Source organism: Triticum aestivum, chromosome 7B, assembly GCF_018294505.1.
Source record: "Triticum aestivum cultivar Chinese Spring chromosome 7B, IWGSC CS RefSeq v2.1, whole genome shotgun sequence".
In the NCBI taxonomy this organism is placed as follows: Eukaryota; Viridiplantae; Streptophyta; class Magnoliopsida; order Poales; family Poaceae; genus Triticum; species Triticum aestivum.
In genome coordinates, this window is record NC_057813.1 from 708,360,509 (window position 1) to 708,368,402 (window position 7,894).

Consider the following 7,894-nt stretch of genomic DNA (forward strand, 5'->3'; position numbering starts at 1 on the left):
GCATTGGTGTACCACCGACAATATTGTTTCTCAACTGAATTTGGAACAGATTATAGGGGTTTATAGTATTGAACAGGCAGAAGCAGAACAGCATTGGTGTACCACCGGTAATATTGTTTGTCAACTGAATTTGAAGTATGCAACTACTAACTCTGCAAACGCTCATTTATCCCACTGGCAATGTTGCTCTGAACTGAATTTGATATGTGTAACTAACTGCAAACATCACTTTTACAGGGAGCTACAGCATATAGTATTACAGGCAGAAGCAGAATAGCATTCTTCTCCCACTGCAATATTGTTCCTAGCTGAATCTGACACATGTAACGAACTGCAACCATCTGTTTAGCGCCGTAACTTGAAACACAAGCTGTAATAACAGTAAGGCAGATGCAACTAAACATAAATAAATGAGCTGAACGAACTTCAATCTTAGTTTTCAGTCTCCAAAGAGAAAACTTCAAACTTACGCCACACAAGGAACTTCACCCTCCGCGTCGTCTCCCGCGAGGCGGCCCGGAGGCCAACCCCAACCCTCGCCGCCGCTCCCTTCTCCCCCCTCCTCCTCCCTCGCCGCCGCCCAGGGGCGCGGCCGGGCGAAGCCCTGCTGTTGCCGGCGGCGGCGGGGCCCCTTTGTCTCCCCGCTCGGGCGGTGCTGGCGCAGGCGGGCGCACCGGGCCGGGTCGTGGCGCTGCGGCCGGCCTCCATGGCGGCGCGGCGGGCTGGGGCGGCGCCCTGGCGTCCCTGCCTTCCCCCGCGGCGGGCGGCTAGGCGGGTGGCGCGTGTGTGCCCGAGACGGCGACTCCAGTGTGGCCAGATCTGGCTCATGGCGGCGCGGGCTGCGGGCGGCGCGGGCTGCCGGTGGCCACCTCTGCCGTGGCCGCGGCAGGTGATAGTGGCACCGCAGTTGGTGGTGGTGGCGCGAGCCGGAGGTTGGAGACGGCGGCCACGACGGCTCTCCCAGATCTGGCCTCTTGGCTGCGCGGGCCGCGACGGCTATCGCTACGGGGCGGCGGCCCTGACCAAGGCCCCCTCGGCTGGTCGGGATGGCGGCGCAGTGGCGGTGGCTGCGCGGGTGCGTGCCCGGTGGCTGCCGTGGTGGTGGCAGGTTGATTGCGGCGGCGGCCAGATTGTTCTGGCGTCGGCTCGTCTGTAGGCTGCCTGCATCGGCCTTCGACTCCTCTCCTCGGCGTCCGTTCGCTTCTCTCGCCGGTGGGCTGACCTTCTCCCGGCTGCTGTCCATCGACCGTCTCGCACCCGGTGCCGTAGGACCGAGCTGGTCTCGCCCCCGACAGTAGGACCGGCTTGTCTCGCGCCTGGCAGCAGGACTGCGCTTGTCTTGCGCCCGGCAACAGGACCGGCCCGTCTCGCGCCCGGCGGCAGGACTTCGCTCGTCTTGTGCCCGGTGTAGCAGGACGGCTCGATGGAGGCTTGTGGCCGGCCTTTTCGGTCTCGGCGCTGGGACCGGCCAGGGGTGCGAAAGGCGGAGCCTTTCCGTCCGTCTTTGCGGTTGGGGTAACGATGGGGCTCGGAGGACTTGGTGTCAAGGTCTTGGATTCCGGAGCGGCAGCCCTGGTGGTGGTGGCGCGGTGCTCATGGGCAGAGCTCGTGCCTCGGTGCTGCCCGGCTGCCACGGCCGTGAGGGCGGCGTGGTAGCCGGGGTGTGGCGTTCGGTGGCGGTGTGTGTTGGCCGGGGTGAAAACCTACTCTATCTTCGGACTGACTGGCGACGGCGAAGATCGCTCCCTTCTTGAAGGCGTCGTCGCGGCTATCATTGTCCATCGTGTTGCTCCAAGGGAAACTCTGATCCTCGGATCGGGCGGTGGCGGCGCTCCGGTGCCGTATCCTTCCTGAAGGCGCCGCCTTGGAGCCCACGGTTCGTCATATGCGGCTTCACTTCTTCGCGGTGTTCACGGATGAAGCTCCCGGCGGCTCGTGTAGTGCGAGGGAGTGTGTTGCTGCGCTCAGCGCCTATCTATCCTGTCTTGGGTGTGTGTGTATTTATAGTGGGTGCGTGCGGTTGTACTTGGCACTGATGGTCTATGCTTTATATATAAAACGGGGCGAAAGCCTTTTTGGTAAATAATTAAAGGGGTCTTGGCAGCCACAATCAACAAACCGTGTGTGCCTTCTACAGTCCTATAGAGATTAGAGAAGAGCTAGTTCATGGTCGGCCGCAGCAGAGCTCCCCAATGGTCGATTTGGAACAGTCCTGTTCATCAGGCGTCTTGCGGCCTGAACATGCACGAGAAAGCAGGGGGCCACCGCCACCACTCGACTCCACTCACCAAGACTGCCACCATGCCCACCGTCGACGACAAGCCGGATAGCCCGGAAGAACCACCGTCTTCAGCTTCCCCGCGGCCATAAGAATTAACAAAATTGTCCTTTTTCTTGAAGTCCAGCAAAACACAAACCACCTCCAAAACATTAACCAAAACTAACCTTTTTCCCCGTGTTGACCTCGGCTATGTCAGCACCACATATCTCAGTGTTGGAAAATACTTAGCGTCAAGATTCCAATGTCAACGCCACAAAGTATGGCGTTGAGCTATTAGAGGTCAACGTTACAGTCCATGGCATTGACCCCATGAGAGTCGCAAAGATGATGGTGCAATATTGAGAAGAGGGTCAACTCCATGGACTATGCCGTCGACCTCTAAAAGCTCCATGCCACGGACCATGGCGTTGCTCCCATGACACCCATTTCGATCGCGAAACACTAATTTTTCTCCAACGCCGATACATGGCACTGACATAGCCACACAGGCACGTTTAATGCATGAGAGATTGACATTAACAAAAATGATTAGATTAGGTATAAGTTTGGGAGGTGGGTCATTTTTCGCTAAACTTTGAAAAGAGGGTTCATTTTGTCATTTCTCACCCTATGGCCAGCGTCGCTGCCGCGCCGCCTCACCCTGCCCCAACCACCGCTGCCCCGGCCATCCCTCTAAGTCCTTCCGGGGTGTGTGTCTGTGTGTGTTTGTGTGAATCGCAGGCGGCGGCATCACCTCCCTACCAACCTCTATATCTTTTTCTTGCCCACGCCTCCCTGCCACCAATGTCATCTCCGCCACCCCGGCATCCTCCGACAACTCAACACCGGCGCCATAACACGAGGCTGCGTCCCCACCAAGCCATGAGCCTCCACCTCGACCCGGGTAGAGAAACAGCCGAGGCAACCACAGGAGAGCAACCAGCCCGCAGCAGGGGGGCCTAGTTGGCCCATTGCCAACTAGAGCTACCTCGACCGGGGGGGGGGGGGGGGATCACCCCGTCAGATCTGTCAACTCCAGATCCAGTCAACTCCAGATCCAGTCATCAATGTCATCTCCGCCACCCCGGCATCCTCCGACAACTCAACACCGGCGCCATAACACGAGGCCGCGTCCCCACCAAGCCATGAGCCTCCACCTCGACCCGGGTAGAGAAACGGCCGAGGCAACCACATGAGAGAAACCAGCCCGCAGCAGGGGGACCTAGTTGGCCCATTGCCAACTAGCACTACCTCGACGGGGGGACGGGGGGGGGGGGGGGGTATCACCCCGTCAGATCTGTCAACTCCAGATTCAGGGGGACCCCATGGCATCCGGCACCTCCGGCCATGGGGTCCCGCTGTTATTGGGAGTACAATGTTCTAACATATATTGATAGGCAGATTAAAAAAATGTTGATAGCCTTATAATAGCCGATTTGCCAACGATTATGCTGTAATAAAGCTTATGATTTTCCGTAAAAGAAATTGTCATTTCTTAATATCCAGATGACCAAAAGGTCGAGTTATATTAAAATCACAGCAAATGAAGTAACATAGAAACATAGAAATAGCAGAGGCGAGTTATATTATAAAAGAAAAAATGAAGGCTCTCAGCGAGTCGTTTAGGGTGACAGGCCCGTGACCTGGCCCTGCTAGAAGTACGTCATGACTGCTTTTTGCCTCAGCAGACCCTGGACCAGCAAGCTGGTGTATATGCTTGCGCCGTCGGCAATACGTGTGTCAGTACCAGGCTATTTAGACCACGACGTAGGATTCGTAGCGAGCGGTGTGGTACTAATGTTTCTTTCGGCACGGCGTAATACACGCCCAACCGAGCGGTGTACTCGTTCACGACCCAGCAAGCCACCTCGATCGTCTTCCGTCCAGCTAAGCTGTGCCTTTTCCTCGGGGGTCATCAGCACCATGCAAATCGTCATCCATGCCGGTCCAGCCCATTAGTCCCGGTTCAATCCAGAACCGGGACCAATGGGGGCATTGGACCCGGTTCTTGAGCCCCGGGGGCCGGCCGGGCCACGTGGGCTATTGGTCCTGGTTCGGCTGGACCTATTCGTCCCGGTTGGTGGGACGAACCGGGACCAATGGGCCTCGCTCTTGGCCCAACACCATTGGTCCCGGTTGGTGGGACGAACCGGGACCAAAGGGTTGGTTCTCGTTGCGGCCAGAGTTTAGTCCCACCTCGTCAACTGAAGGGGAATCGGACCGGTTTATAAGCCCCTCCCTCTCTGCCATATTGAGCTCCTCTGAAAATGAAAATAGATGCCCTTATATAGGGAAATTAGCCTAAATTCATACGGATTTCGATTGAAATTCGTATTTAAGTTGATTTTCCTCTATAAGCGCATCTATGCTCATTTCTGAGTAGTTTTTTATATATTTTTTTTCTTTTTTGCTATATTTATTTTTTTCTTTTTATTTCTGAGTTGTAATAAGCCATTAAAAATAAGGATATATGCTCCTTTTTTAGTACAGTTAATCACAACTATTTTTTTGCTTCTATTCATTTCTGAGTAGTTTTCTATATAGTTTCTTTTTTCTTTTATGTTATATTTATTCTTTTGTTTTTATTTCTGAGTTGTAATAAGTCATTAGAAATAAGCATCTATGCTTTTTTTTAGTAAAGTTAATCAAAATTATTTTTTCTTCTATTTATTTCTGAGTGGTTTTTTATATAATATTTTTTTTCTTTTTATTTCTGAGTTGTAATAAGTCATTAAAAATAAAAAAGAGGCGCAATGCTCGTTAAGACGAAGCCGCTCCCCCGGAGCAATACGAGTGGGTCAACGGTAGTCACACGATGATGCCTTCATCATGGTAACGACATGGAACGCCGCCATCGCCCGCCGTCAGCTCGGTTTTCACCGGCAACTACGTCTCCCCGACTCGCAGCTGGTGCCAGATGACGGATCCCGAGATCCGAACACCCAGCCTCAGGCCGACCACCTCTGACTGAAGAGATGACCACCATCGCCGGTTGCAACGGTCAGAATTATTTTTTAGTAAAGTTAATCAAAATTATTTTTTCTTCTATTTATTTCTGAATTGTAATAAGTCATTAAAAATAAAAAAGAGGCGCAATGCTCGTTAATTTGCTTCAGGCCTTTCCGAATAGTGTCAACTGCACTGCACATAGCTCTGTGCAGTCTACCGTATTCCTCAAGGCTTGAAGCTAACCAACGTGCAGGAGCATTGAGCCTCTTCGTCATCGTCTCTGTACTCAGGGCTTATAAACAACTGCGACTGCCTCTCGCTTGGCGAGGTGGGACTAAAAAAACAGCTGCAGGAAGAATCAACAAAAAAATAGCTGCAGTAAATAAAAAAGTAGTTACACGGGACATTGATACCGGTTCATGGAACAAACTGGTACCAATGCCGCTCTTTGGTCCCGGTTCGTTGGACCAACCGGGACGAGTGCTCATCTTTAGTCCCGGTTGGAGCCACCAACCGGGACCAAAGGTCTTCGTTTCCCGCCCTTTGGGCTGCTGAAAAGAGGCCTTTGGTCCCGGTTGGTGGCTCCAACTGGGACTAAAGGGGGCATTAGTCCCGGTTGGAGCCTCCAACCGGGACCTATGCTCTTGCTATATATACCGGACTTAGCAGTTTTCGCCAAATCCCATCTCTTTCTCGCCCCTGCCCCGAGCCTCTGCTCCTCGTCGCCGTCGCCGCCGAGCCCGCCCCACGCTGCCCCGAGCCCGCCGCCCACGTCGCCGTCCCGAGCCCGCCGCCGTCGCCGCCCCCATCGCCGCCCGCGTCCCGCGCCGCCCCGTCATCGCCGCCCGCGTCCCGCGCCGTCGCGCCCCGACGTCGCCAGCCGTCGCCCCTGCCCAGAGCCCGCCATCCCCGTCGCCGCCCCCGAGCCCGCAGTCCTCGTCGCCCCTGCCCCGCGCCGCCCCGAGCCCGTCGTCGCCCCTGCACCGCGCCGCCTCGACACCGACGTGAGCGTTTTTTTATTTTTGTTAGATTTTTTTAGATTCTTTTTGTAGTTCATAGATTTTTTTTGTTAGGTTAGATGTGTAGTAATTTAGATATGTAGTTCATAGATTTTTTTGTTAGATTAGATTTTTTTGTTAGATTACATGTGTAGTAATTAATTTGTTCATATTATGTTAGATTTTTTTCTGTTAATAGATTTTTTTGGTGATATTATTATTGAATATGCATGTTTGGTGATATTATTATTAATAGATTTTTTTGGTGATACTTAGATTGTGTAATTAATTTTGTTCATAGAATTTTAATGATTTTTTTGTTCATAGTATTTAGAAAAAGGAAAAAATAAGAAGTAGTTTATATATAGTTGTACTAGCTAGTTGATTTAATAAACTAATTTATTTTACTATATAATGAAGTAGTTTGTTTTATGTAAGTACTACTTATTTATTTATAGTAAGTGCTTAGTAGTTGAATTAGATAGTTGATTTAATTAGATTTTTTTGTTAGATTAGATTTTTTTGTTAGATTACATGTGTAGTAATTAATTTGTTCATATTATGTTAGATATTTTTGTTAAATTAATTAGATTTTTTTGTTAGACTAAATATGTGTAGTAATTAATTTGTTCACATTATGTTAGATTTTTTTTTCTGTTAATAGATTTTTTTGGTGATATTATTATTGAATATGCATGTTTGGTGATATTATTGTTAATAGATTTTTTTTGGTGATATTTAGATTGTGTAATTAATTTTGTTCATAGAATTTTAATAATTTTTTTGTTCATAGTATTTAGAAAAAGGAAAAAAAATAAGAACTAGTTTATATATAGTTGAACTAGCTAGTTTTGATTTAATAAACTAATTTATTTTACAATATATAGAAGTAGTTTGTTTTTAGTAAGTACTACTTATTTATTTATAGTAAGTGCTTAGTAGTTGAACTACATAGTTGATTTAATTAATAAAACTACTTTTATTTAACTATATATAGAAGTACTTCCCGCGTCGACGTTGGCGATGCCTATCCCGCATCCTCGTCGTCGTCGACTCGGCGGTGGAGGCCTGCTTGATCAGGGCCATGTTCGGGACTAGGCTCCGCCGGGTTGGTATTGGGAGGTGCTACCTTCCGGGGGACGTAGGTTGGTGAGGAGGCAGCCCGTTGTTGACCCGATCCTTGTTTGGTGGCGGTGCGTGGGCTAGTGACGGTGGTGAGGCATCCGGACACCACGGAAGTGGTACGTCACCGTGTCAGCGAGGAGGACGAGCACGTCCGTTGCTACATGATTGCATTGGAGGGGAGGTTCGACAATACCTGACAGGTTCTTCAGGGATCTCACTGGAGCTATGATCCTGTGATGGTTCCTTATCTTTGGGTGTCCACCGCCCGCGTCGATACCCGTCGGGACCTACGGTTCTAGTTGTATTAGTGATAATATTCGACGATGTACGGACACCAAGAGATGATGTACTTTTGCTTATAATTATTGAATGCATGCTAATTTGAATACTATACTTTATTTTATGATTTGGTTTTGCTTATTTTATGATTTGGTTTTGCTTATTGAATGCTCATATTGGATAATTTCTCCTTCATTCCCGTGTGCTAGACAATTTGATATAATTAATAATGCATTCGGAAATGAAAGGAGGAGCTACGTACATCGATCATCGATACTCAACC